This window comes from Cyprinodon tularosa, unplaced genomic scaffold (assembly GCF_016077235.1).
Source record: "Cyprinodon tularosa strain WSP-4 unplaced genomic scaffold, ASM1607723v1 ctg147, whole genome shotgun sequence".
Classification (NCBI taxonomy): Eukaryota; Metazoa; Chordata; class Actinopteri; order Cyprinodontiformes; family Cyprinodontidae; genus Cyprinodon; species Cyprinodon tularosa.
In genome coordinates this window covers 244,271-258,213 of record NW_024038298.1, presented here as the reverse complement: position 1 = coordinate 258,213, position 13,943 = coordinate 244,271, and positions in this window count along the sequence as shown.

Sequence of the window (13,943 nt, the reverse complement as noted above, 5' to 3'; positions counted from 1 at the left end):
TTAAAAACATTAATTTAACAAACCACATATAATAGACATTCTTTTTCTGAATGACTGATAATAACACATAGGCATATAGATATCATCCTTATGTTAAGATGACAATTCTATGGCGTCAAACAAGTGCTCCACACAGCATCTTTTGATTACCATCAGATGGTCTTTTCATTTTAACAATTGCTCCAACACAATTTCATTAATACTGGTATTGGCTGTTAGCTTTATATGCAGAATTTACTTGTATTTTTAAAACTAGGATTTTACTGGAATCTAGGTATCTAAACCTACTTGAGCTTGATTTTTCTAAATGATTGGATTGATCCAAGGAGCTAATCTGTCGTTTTGTCTTGTTGCTTTAGGATGATATTTGTTGTTAATTAGCATTTTATCCACTTATCCCGTTTTGGTGTTGAAAATAACAGATCCTGTCCTTTGAGATGAGGTTACTGCACAAGCTATAAAATATTACTCATGACTCTGTGAATCTCATATGGCTTCGAACTATTTATATGGCATTGGTTTGTGGTTGTTTTTTTTCAAGTTTTTTGTTCAAATATTACATTTTTTTATTTACCAATCTTGTTCTTTTTTTAATGTCCTTGTCATCCCATTGAAAGATCAAGCAGAAAGAGATGCAACTGATATAAAATGTTTGATTGTCTTTCTGTCCAATGTCAGCATAAGCTATAGAGTAATTATCTTCATGGGATGAAGTTTCAAAGGCTAAATAAAATAAGGTATGAAGGAATGTCTTCATTTCCTAATAAAGGTCATGCTATATATAATATAAATCCCAACATTTTTAACAAATGTTATTCTTAATTATAATTTTCTTTTCTTCATAGCATGTTTTTCTTTAAATAAATGTTAAAAGGTTGAAATATGATAAAACACACCAAATGTCAATAAAATGTGACTGTTTAAAACAATTAATTTACAAATTGTGTTTAACATTAATAAATAGAGTAATTTGTTTATAATATTAGATTAGATTCAACTTTATTGTCACTACACAGGTACAGGCACAAGGCAACGAAATGCAGTTTAGGTCTAACCAGAAGTGCAACAGCAGCAAGTGCAGGATAAATAATGGTTCCATAAATATAGGACATGGGTTTCTACTGAATGACTATAGAGATGAATACCATTATAAATAATGTATATAATATGTAGATCACTAGTGTTATGAACTAAATTTACAGCTGGATATGTACCGAATATAATATACAGGTGGATATTACTATAAAAAGGGTTTTTACAGTTATAAACAATAGCATATGTTTTTTAAATAATTTCTTCACCTCAATTAAGGATTTTTGATGCCCTTTTGAACTGTGGTTCCTAGAATTTTTATGCACCCCGACTTCGATCAAAGAAACTGCCAGAGAAAGGCAAGCACCGCCCCACCCACACACACACACACACACACACACACACACACACGCACACCCACACACAGCCCACCTACATGACCCTGATTGAAAAGTGTTAGAAGATGGATAGTGTGTTTTCTTTAAGTCTAAAAACCTTGAAAATGGCTTTGAAACCTTTCACACTGGTTTTACACACTGTTAGATGTTATCGCCTTGGTTATTGAGTTATTCAATATCATTTAAATGTGGCATGATGCTTTTTATTCACATTTTTAAAAGTTTTTTTGGTTTGTAATAAAAAAGGTTGTGTCTATGTGCACATTGTCAAGATTCAAATATCTTTCTTGTACTAGAAAAGCGATTTCAGAGGTTTTATTGTATTTTACTAAAATTATCTTTATTAATTCATTGTTTTTTTATGTTACTGAGGTCAAAATAGTTTAAATGATATATAGTTTCATTTTTTCCACAAATTACAACTTGACAAAAAACATGTAAAATAAGTTGGCTGAAAGGTATACAAGAGAAGCAAATAATATAAATAAATGCAACTCCAAACATTATTTTTTTATTACTCTTTGCTTAAATTGCTTACTTGGTAAATAACTTATGAAAAACCCTAATTTAATCTCAGTTTAGCGATTGGATTTGTCTCATTAATTGTTTGTTTTGACTTTGGACTCAGACCAGACCTTTAAGTCATTATTTGGCACTTGATTTGCAACTATGGTGGAAACACTGGAAACTTTCCTTTAACTTGGAAAACAATGACTAACTCTGGCACAGACATGATCCCAGTAGCCTTTTAAGCTTTTAATAGCATGCACATTGCAAACACAATATCAGTACTTTACACTGTTGAGCTCTACTTTAAACTGTGGTGTGCAACAGTGACTGGACCGCTTGCGCTCTCGTTCACAGAAAACATACATAGCTCAAAACCTAACCTTTGACACTGGAATATCAGCTCTATGTTAAGATTGCTTCCATTAAGGTTTGCAGAAAAGCAAATAACATCACTTGTGGATACACCAAGCTGACCTTTTGTGGCCTGATGAAGAGAAGATAAACACAAATCCTAATTCAACACCATGCACAGGGGGCTGAAAAAGCTCTATAAACATATTCCTCAGCATATTAGATTGAATAAGTCATTTAGACAAAAGGAACAAAAACAGAGTAATTTATAACCTATGAGACAGCTACGGTGGCTGAGAAGTGCAAAACACATTTACAATTCAAAAACACATTAACAAATAAAAAACAAAATAACATTTGAAGAAACAAAATTATATTTTATGAAACAAATGTATTTTTGAAAAAAAAGTTTAAATTTTTAAAAACACATTTACAATTCAAAAACACATTAAAAAATAAAAAACAAAATAATATTTGAAGAAACAAAATTATATTTTATGAAACAATTTATTTTTGAAAAAAAAAGTTTAAATTTTTAAAAACACGTTTACATTTAAGGGAAAACAAATTCACATTTTAAATAAGTTAAGATTTTAGGTGAGAGAAAGTTTCATTTTAGAGAAAAAAAATACATTATAGGGAAACAAATTTACATCTAAAAAAAAATTGACCGTTCGGAAACACTTGTACAAGTGCAAAGACAAAACTGCAAGTGGCAAAACACATTTACATAGCCAAAAACAAATTAACAAAAGACGGCTACACGGAAAGGGAATGTCCCAGTGGCCGGATGTGACGTCACGATTACCCTGACTTGTAGTACAAACAGCTCAATCTGTAGTCCTCATGCTTCACGTGAAAAGTCAGCGGCGATTTTAGATGGAAAGAATTGCACTGAAGCTGTTTTTCTTAAGTTTACGCTAACCGAACAATGTTTTCAGCCAATTTACACCATTTTGTTCTTCGTGCGGACGGTCTCTGGAACTTCCCCCTGTAACTTTTACATTGAAAGAGCCAACAGCTTCAAAATTCCTACAGTTGTTGGTGATTATAAGAGGTGTTTATGTGCCAAAAATCTAGAATGTGGGATACTCTTAGTCCATTTTAGAAGGGGATACATATTTTGGCAGGCTGATACTGATATTTTTTGTATCCCCCCGTAACTTTTACATTGAAAGAGCCAACAGCTTCAAAATTCCTACAGTTGTTGGTGATTATAAGAGGTGTTTATGTGCCAAAAATCTAGAATGTGGGATACTCTTAGTCCATTTTAGAAGGGGATACATATTTTGGCAGGCTGATACTGATATTTTTTGTATCCCCCCGTAACTTTTACATTGAAAGAGCCAACAGCTTCAAATTTTCAGCAGGTGCTACATACAGAGGCCCTAGTCCTCAGCCTAAGGTCCTTTACCGCATTTCTTCCTCCGTCTCATAACCCCTTTCCTGTCAGCCTACTTTAAAAAAATGAGCCAATAGTGCCTCAAAAACCCAGTAAGATATGCAAAGATCAATTCTCCCAACCTAAGGATAGCAGTGTAACTTATGAATATGAAACCACTGTCACTTCATGCATGCTCAATATGAGTGATTGCTGCTAAGACATCAAAAATGCAGACATCTATCCACTGTGGTTCTACAATCTTTCAGGAGGAGAGAATGCTGCTTAGAGAGACTTGAAACCTGCTGGGTTTCCTTAGAGAGGAAACTTTTTGACACACCATCTGGTCAGCATTTATAACAATGGGCTGCAGTGCTTGAAAACAATAAAACTTTTAATGTGAAGTCCAAATATTTTTTAACATCTTATTCTAATAAAATTGCAATAAAGTAGTTTTTTAAAAACTCCTCATATATTGTTATTTTTTTAAGTGACACATCTTGTGTTCTTCATATGGTTCTTGGCTGAATTAAAATCTCATTAGATCTGATCATTTTGGCAGTAACTTTCTTCACTATTCATTTATTCAAACTTGAAATTAGCTTTATATAATACATTCATGCGGTTCTATCCACACACAAAAATAACAACGAAAAAGTAGACAGCTGTGATGGACTCAGAAAGGTCGATTTTTATTTTCACCAGACAGACATGCGACAGTCATGCGACAATCGAATAACATAAACCTTATATTTTCGTTACACATCTGGAGAATACCACAGAGCCGTTTGCTTTCTCAGAACGTGTTATACTTAGTGATTAGTCTAGTTTTAAGCAGAATCCCTTACGATAGTACTAACAAGTGAAAAATATCTTTATTTCCACGCCTAATGTGTTGGTAATGAGGCGGAGCTGAATGCGCGCTCCCGACGCAGGGGATACAAATTCTGTCGGGGATAACTCGTTTGGCACGACACCGGGCGTATTACAGGCCGGAGCCACTATTATTTTGTCATGTAGTTTTTTAATTACTTTTCTTTGGTATTTAATTATTTTTTGGGTATTTTTCCTGTCGTTTTTCGGCAAATGCCTTATTTATAGTACTTCTAACTAGATTGTTTTATATAGATATATATATATAGGCTATATATTGTGATGTTATCGCTTAATAACCTGTATTAAAATGTATTCTTTATAGGTTTCTTTTTATTGTGATGTTAGTGCTTAATAAACTGCATTAAAACTTTTATAATGTCACATTTACTTGATGGAACGGAGTACTTTATCTGCGAATAAGTGGCCTCGGCCGGCAGCAGCCACCATCGGCCTCTCCTCTCCGATGGCAAGCTCTGCCGGCAGCGGCCACCATCGGCCTCTCCGATGGCAGGCTCTGCCGGCAGCGGCCACCATCGGCCTCTCCGATGGCAGGCTCTGCCGGCAGCGGCCACCATCGGCCTCTCCGATGGCAGGCTCTGCCGGCAGCGGCCACCATCGGCCTCTCCGATGGCAGACTCTGCCGGCAGCGGCCACCATCGGCCTCTCCGATGGCAGGCTCTGCCGCGGCCACTGCCACGAATTGAGCTCGGCCCTGCTGCTTGGTCCTGCCACCTTGTACCGTGTCCCGTAAAAGTTCCAGAGACCGTCCGCACGAAGAACAAAATGGTGTAAATTGGCTGAAAACATTGTTCGGTTAGCGTAAACTTAAGAAAAACAGCTTCAGTGCAATTCTTTCCATCTAAAATCGCCGCTGACTTTTCACGTGAAGAATGAGGACTACAGATTGAGCTGTTTGTACTATAAGTCAGGGTAATCGTGACGTCACATCCGGCCACTGGGACATTCCCTTTCCGTGTAGCCGTCTTTTGTTAATTTGTTTTTGGCTATGTAAATGTGTTTTGCCACTTGCAGTTTTGTCTTTGCACTTGTACAAGTGTTTCCGAACGGTCAATTCTTTTTTAGATGTAAATTTGTTTCCCTATAATGTATTTTTTTTTTCTCTAAAATGAAACTTTCTCTCACCTAAAATCTAACTTATTTAAAATGTGAATTTGTTTCCTTAAATGTAAATGTGTTTTTAAAAATTGAAACTTTTTTTTTCAAAAATAAATTGTTTCATAAAATATAATTTTGTTTCTTCAAATTTTATTTTGTTTTTTATTTGTTAATGTGTTTTTGAATTGTAAATGTGTTTTTAAAAATTTAAACTTTTTTTTTCAAAAATACATTTGTTTCATAAAATATAATTTTGTTTCTTCAAATGTTATTTTGTTTATTTGTTATTGTAAATTTGTTTGCTAAAATGTAAATTTGTTTTTAAAAATTTAAATTTTTTTTTCAAAAATACATTTGTTTCACAAAATATAATTTTGTTTCTTCAAATGTTATTTTGTTTTTTATTTGTTAATGTGTTTTTGAATTGTAAATGTGTTTTGCACTTCTCAGCCACTGTAGACAGCAACACAGTGAACAGCTTAGTGGAGTGGGAAATGTAAATACTTTTATATGAAAGAGTTATCCAGGTAAGGACTGCATCAAACTGATAGGAATTACTTTATGGATGGTAATGTGAGTGAAAAAACCCATCTAAGTTAAATTAGAAATATAATTGCTGCTCAAATGTAGCACCAAAAACTATATACAACACAAAACACTCTTTCTGCTGCCTGTGAAGCATTGACTCATGTCATGCTCCATCTCACATGATGTCTAAAGCATTATAACTCCTATAGGTTGACTTTAGCAACTTGCAGCATTGCTTTATGGGTCAAAAATAAGCATACGGCAGGGAAGAAAAGAAAAATGAATGGAAGTCCACTCAAAAGTCAGAGTCTGATAATATGTCATGTCCACAATGACTGCAGTTGACTTGTAAGACCTAAAGAGGGCAGTCTTTATACACTGAGTATGCTTATTTCCTCACCCTTATTTAAACATGATAGAGGGAGCCACATTTTTAGTCCTTAGATCTCTTTTTCTGCCAATGCACCACAACTTCATAGCAGAGCTCATGTTGTGTCAACACATAAAATATTAAAATGTAGGTGGGCATGGATAACAAATGAGGACAGACTGTAGCAAGTGCTGCATTAATTACAACCACTTCCAACATGCATGTACTGTTATTTAAGGTGTGATTCGTGGGGTTTTGAAAAGGGCAGTGTCTTTCTTGACTTGAGTTTCAGTTTCAAATGGTTTAAACTATTGCCCTTACAGCAGATATGGGTAAGTTTGGGTGAATGTTATTTTCTTGCAGCCATTTCCCGATTTATGGAGATTATCGCTACAGTCGAAATACACATTTTAAAAATTTGTGACTTTATATATACACACTCTTCTGGTCTGAAGATGGGGTTGGGGGCAAAAAAACCTTTTTCCTTTTGTATTTTGCATTCATGTGTATTAACAAACGTCTTTAAAATCAACACACATTACAACAGAAAACTAATAATTAAATGGATGTTTGTAAAAACTCTTAAGATTTTTTATGCTCATTGTTAGACATTGTATTAGTTTAACCTTTCCTGTGTCAAATGAATAAACAGTGTTTCCTATCTGCCACTATAATTAAAAAGAATAATATGGGATTAAGCTATTCAAAAGGTAAAACGTTCCCACAAAAAAATTATTTTATTATGGTTTTATAAGTATCTCTGAATGTATTTTTAAAGCAAACCAAACTCAAAAGAACCCAGGTAAGATATCTGGATGAGAATTTTTAACCTTGACAGGTCTGATTTATCCTTTTAAGCGAGACCTTTTAACTATAAACAGCAATTGAAATTCCACCCATGATATAATTCAAGAAGGAGATGGGTTCTGTGGCCCCAAGAGTAACAGTGTTTATCACCCTCAGAACATTAGCAAACAACCTTGAAAAGATGCTGGCTAAAACTGGTAAGAGATTGATGCATCTATCTATCTATCTATCTATCTATCTATCTATCTATCTATCTATCTATCTATCTATCTATCTATCTATCTATCTATCTATCTATCTATCTATCTATCTATCTATCTATCTATCTATCTATCTATCTATCTATCTATCTATCTATCTATCTATCTATCTATCTATCTATCTATCTATCTATCTATCTATCTATCTATCTATCTATCTATCTATCTATCTATCTATCTATCTATCTATCTATCTATCTATCTATCTATCTATCTATCTATCTATCTATCTATCTATCTATCTATCTATCTATCTATCTATCTATCTATCTATCTGTGTATGTTGCATTGGGTTCCTGTTTTCACCATTTTCCTGTTGTTTGTGTATGTTGCTATATTAAGTATTTTTAAAATGTGTATTCTTGCTCTATCTTTTTTGCATTTGAATGTATTTCTTTCACTTCTATTATTTTCTCCTTGTTTAAAGGTCTGTGTGTCTCTATGTCCTTTTCGGGCTTCTTCAGGTTCCCAGCCTACACCCTGCCTCATATGCTTCATATTAACTCCTGTTAATTTATCATTCTCAAATCCCGCCTCACCATATGAGTTCACCGGCTCAACACTGGGCTACATGGTGGTGCAGTTTGTAGCACAGCTGCCTTGCAGCAAGAAGCTATTGGGTAGGATTCCAGGCCTGGGGTCTTTCTCCATGTAGTTTAGATGTTCTCAACATAAATAACTGAGTTCTGTAGGGGTACTCCTGGTTCCTTCCACTGTCCAAGAACATTTCTCTTAGTTTTATTTCTCTTTCTACTAAATTGATAGGAGTGAGTGTGTGTGCGTGTGCATGGTTGTATCTCTGTCTATGTGTTGCCCCTTCATCAGAATGGTGACCTGTCCAGGGTATATATCCAACCTCTCACCCATTGACTGCCGGTGATAGGTACTGGTCCCACCACCCTGATGCAATAAAAAGTAGAAGATGGATGGATAGTTCTACACTGGATTCTTCCACTGGACTGACTGTTTCGCTTCAGTTTTTCCATTTGCCAATAAATAGCTCCTATCCCTATGCTCTCCTTTTGTCGCCCTCTATAAGTCTGATGTGTTATTTATAAACAAAATATGTTGTCAGTTATAGATTATTATTCTAAATTTTTACATATTCCTATCAGTTATGCTAGCGATCGTGAATGGCTCTGTATATGTGATGGAATATGCCATCTCAGATTTACATTGGGAGCACCACTGCCACCATACATCTCTAGAGTTGTAGCAACCTTTTGCCTAAAGTTTCTTCTGCTACTCCTTTACTGATAACTCTGCTTCAGTGGACCAGCTGATTGGGAACAGAATTGTCCTGGTGTTCTGACGATTGAGGGATAACAGGGAACCCCCACAATCCCTTGGAGAAAAATGAAGAGTCCCCTCTCCAATGACTTTCTGTGTTGTTGTTTTTTTTTTCTTGATCGACGTGCAACTCAGGAAAGAATTAGAATCCAATTTAATAACACTTTTTCAAGGATGTGAGACAAGAACATAAAAATCTGATTTGTATAGATTTCTTCACAAGATGATTTGTGCCTTCTCTGATGGGATACATAGAAACTATTTTTTGTAGCTGTAGAACAGCGTTCAGCCTTGTTTATATTGATTGTCCCACTAAAAATAACCATGTGCAATTATAGCTAAAAAATAAACCGTCCGCAGCCACAAAAGATAAAATGAAGATTTCTAAAGGAACATTTGCTTTCAGGTTGCTTGAATTCCAGCTGTGTTTTTAGGTCTTTGAAGAATGTTGCAGTGATGATTAACCCTCAACCCTTTCAACAAGAAATCCATCACCATTAAGAAGCCCCTTTGAAACCATGCCGGGCACAATCAAAGTAGCAGAACACTTCTCCTCCAATGAAAAACCTTTGTTACACTTGTTCCATTTCATGTATGCCTATTAATGTACAGACTCTAAGATGTATTGGGAATAGATCAAACATTTCTGATTGACTCCACATTTGTATTACACTCTCTTCCAAGGTAACAGGCCACCAAACCCTAAAACTGATCCTTTATTCAAGAACAGCTGAGCAACTCTACAAGATCTCTCCCACATTACACACTTGATTGGAATTTCATTTCCAACATCCTGCAACAAATTTCCTGGAGGCTTGCAGCACAACGTATCCTTAACTTTCAACACAATGACGAATATCCTGTGGGTGGAAAGACGATATGGACTTCTGCATTTACAGATTTCTGAAGAAGGAGATATTAACAAGGGACGCAAGGTCAAGATGTGAGAAGCTTTTTATCTGAAATGAAGACAGCAGAGAGAAGGAATATTATACAAATCGAGCCATTGCCTTTTATTTTTGTCGGCGAAGGAATACATGAATGAATGAACGAATGAATCAATCAATCAATAAATCAAACAAACATTTTTTATATTTCAGGGATCCATTACTATGAAACATTTAGGAATTAAAAAATATTTTTCCTTACAGATCAGATCTGGTACTGATTATAAATTACTTCAAGCTACAATTGACACAAAAGAGTTACCGGTAATCTAATTGTGAGCGAACAAACATACAGTATCTAAATTTCTTTACTGAGTTAAAATATAGTTTCTAAACCAAATCAACAAAAAAACAAACAAGCACTAAAGAAATGCCTCAAACCCTAAGAATGAATCAGTTCTGGCCTCAAACTATGAGTGATGTTCAATAAGTCCATTAGTTAATATATTATTCTATAATGGTTGTTCGGAATTAATCAAAGTCCTCTGAAAAGTTGTGTGAAAATATCTTGACTTAATCTGGAAATAAACTGATCTTCTTGACATGTGGAAGGGGTATAAAATCTCTTCTCCTTCTCTTCTAATCCAGGTTAAGATCTGCAGAGCAGCAGAGAATTATTCCCCTCTTTTCTCCCATTGGAAACAGCCGTCACTTGGTCACTGGAACTCAGGCTCTTAGCAACAGGGCATCTAACATTTCCTGATCTTTCTCTCTGTTTTACAACAGCCTTTGCTGTTAGGGAGAAGAAGGAAGCAATAGAGGTCTGTTCAACAGACTTGTATGTTTGGAGGGATGAATCCCAGGATCGAAGACCAGCTTGAGTATCACTTTAAAGGCAGCCAGAAGCAACAATGGGAAATAAAATCCCCCATCCCCCACACTACAACCACCACCCCCCGAACCTAGTTTAGAATAAATATATACAACATTGTATTCATACAGGATGACATTTTTTATAAACAATTAATGCTTTAAAGCAATCATAACAGAATTCAAAAATGTTTGTGCACATGACACACAGAAACTCTGGAAGGCTTATCAAAACTTCCAAGGTCTTCAGGGTTTCTGCCATTGAATGATGAACAAAAACATTCTCTTCATTCTCTACAAAATAAAATACAGAAAATAACACTGACATGACCTAGCAAAAAGAATAAAACATGCAACAGTGTCCTCCAGAGGGTTGTATATAAGTTCAGTTGTATACTTCATTTATATTGTCATAGTTTTACCACTTTACAAACTGATTGACAATATGCAGATTCTTTGAAAATATATTCAGTACCCTCTGCAACAATTGTCCTTTGTGGTAAATATTAAACTAACCAAAATCACATCAAAACACATTCTAATCTATTATTTCATGGTTCTTAGCTTTTCAATGGAACTAAACCCCTGACAGCTTGAATTGACTTTAAAAAAGTGATTTGGCATTGTAAAAGAAAAATAATACTCAAAAACACAAAAAATCAAACATTTTAAATATAATACATTGCAAAGTCCATCCATCTATCCATCCCTCCATCCATCCCTCTATTTTAAATGGGGTCCAACGGATTAGGACCAGCCTCCGGTCCCCATAAAGCCTGTTGGTCCTCCAAAGGTTTGTAAATATATCAAAAATAGTCCTTAATAGGTAATATAAACAAGTACACATCTAGGGGCAAGTTAGAGAATTAACCTAACAGTCATGCTTTTTGACTTTGGGAGGAAGCCTGGATACCCAGGGAGAACCCACACATGCACAGGGAGAACATGCAAACTCCATGCAGAAAGACCCGGGCCAGGAATCGACCCCAGAACCTTCTTGCCCACTGGCCCACTGAGCAGCCCGGTAGTAAAACAGACATTGGAAATTCAGACAATGAACAATCAAACATTGCTAATAAAAAGGTAAAGAATGATTATGATACTATTATTTTATACTGCAATTTTATTTTTCAAAGAGAGATGGTTTCCATGTAAGTTTCCTTCATTTACCATGTCACTACAACCTTGCACTGTTTTGAAGTTGGGGGCAGAGCTAAACCAAAGGCTACTTTAGGGACCTTCCTTTTTTCCAGTACTGCTCATCGCTTACTTCCATAAACTTATGGAAGGCTTTGGTTCTAACACTGCTGTTGAACCACAAGTGAGACTTTATTTTCAATACTATTATCTTGGTTGGTGGGCAAATGATCAATTATATACATAAATTAAGCAAAGTGGTGACATGAGTCGAGACATAAAACCAGTGTTTGAATGTCAGTGTTTAGTTTTTCATTGTTTTATTGTAAAAGACAAAATCTCCTTTTCGATGTCAATGCAAGCTGTCAGTGGTTTAGCTCCATACCTTACCCTCACCAATGACTGACCCTGCAGATCTGTTTGCATTTCTATAGATCCTTAACTGAAGTACTGGTGAATATTGCAGTTGCCTGCAGACATCAGTACAAATGGGCCACACAATCCTTCAGCTTCACATAGCATGTTGACATCCTGTCATTGCATCATTTCCCGACTGAAGAGGAGGTATCCTTTCTGTTTTCCATATCTCCTTACACACGAGTCCTTGCTGATTTTTGCTGAAGTAACATGAAGAATTAAAGAAAACATGATTATTGATGAGCTGTTTTGAAAAGACACTTGAAAGCAAATAGACCAGGATATCTCTGCCCAAGAATGAGAAGTAGGCAAGGATATATCCTCACTCTGTTGCCTACTTTTACAACCTAGGATTTATGTTTTTAAGGTTTTGCTTATTTTAGAGTTAATATTTTCCCTGGTATTAGTTATAATATGGATGTATAAGAGTCTGCTTGAAATGTAGTCTCAAGCTGGACAACAGAATTTAGCTCCTAACTCTTAGAATATCGGATGTATTTGGCTCAGCTGTCAGCTCCTTCTGCGTCAGATGTATTCTCAACCTGATGAACAGAATGAAGGAAATTATCTACATGCTCAGTCTATGGTAGCTGAACATTATAAGAAGTCCAGTATGTCCATTAAAATGTGGGAGAGCGAAATGAAAGCCCATAAAAATCATTAAATCACCCCCAGTCTTTAATCTTTAAAATTATCCAGAGAGGACAACCTATCTGGCTACAGACCTTTTACGACTTTTGTGCCTTCAGCGTAAAGGATATTAAAAAAAGTGATTTGCAGCTAACCTCTTGCAGACCTTGACGCAGATAATCTAAAAGATTTGCTGACACAGTTGGAACCTGGGGAAACCTCATACATGTAATGCAAAAACTACAAAAACTATATCAATAAAAACAACAAAAAGAGCAATCTTCCCCGTGGACCTGGTGTGGTGTTCAATGACCACAGCTTCTTTAAAACCCACAGCTGTCATTCTATTTTTCTGGGTCTCCACTGTTTATTTTAGAGAGCTTGTTTCAACCCAGGGCCTTGACAAAGGGTCAGCTGACTCAAAGAAGGTGGAGAGAAAACGTGGTTGTCCCCCTGAAAAATGTAGGGTTCCTTAGTGCTAAGATGGTATTAGTCTTGACAGCAATACAACCCAGTAGTGAACTTAATGGCTTTCATTTCATTTGTTTATTTTATTTGATCATATATTTCTCTAGATCTGTTCTTAATTCTGCAAAGTCAGTGACAGGATGCATTGACTTAGATAGAAACTTCAAAAGAACAGTTTCAACCAAGTGGCTGGTAGTATTTGATATAATTGTCTCTAATAAGTGCTTTGAGATGACATGTGCTGTAGATTGGTGCTATATAAAATGAACTGAATTGTGCGATTCTTTCTCTGCCATGTTATCTAATGTGGAACCATCTTCTTTTAGATTTAGGGCAACAGTGGTGTCACGTGCAAGAGTTTGCACTGTAATCGTAGCGTTGTAATCAAGCTCTGGCTTTCAGTGTCTTTGTGTCTTTGGGCAAGACACTTCCCCTGCATTGCCTACTGATGGTGGTCAGAGGGCCCGGTGGCACCAGTGTACGGCAGCATTGCTTCTGTCAGTGAGCCCCAGGACAGCTCTGGCTACAATGTAGCTTGCCACCATCAGTGTGTGATTGATTGACTTTATTGATCTCACAGTGGACACAGTAACTTGTTAACTCCACTGTGCATGA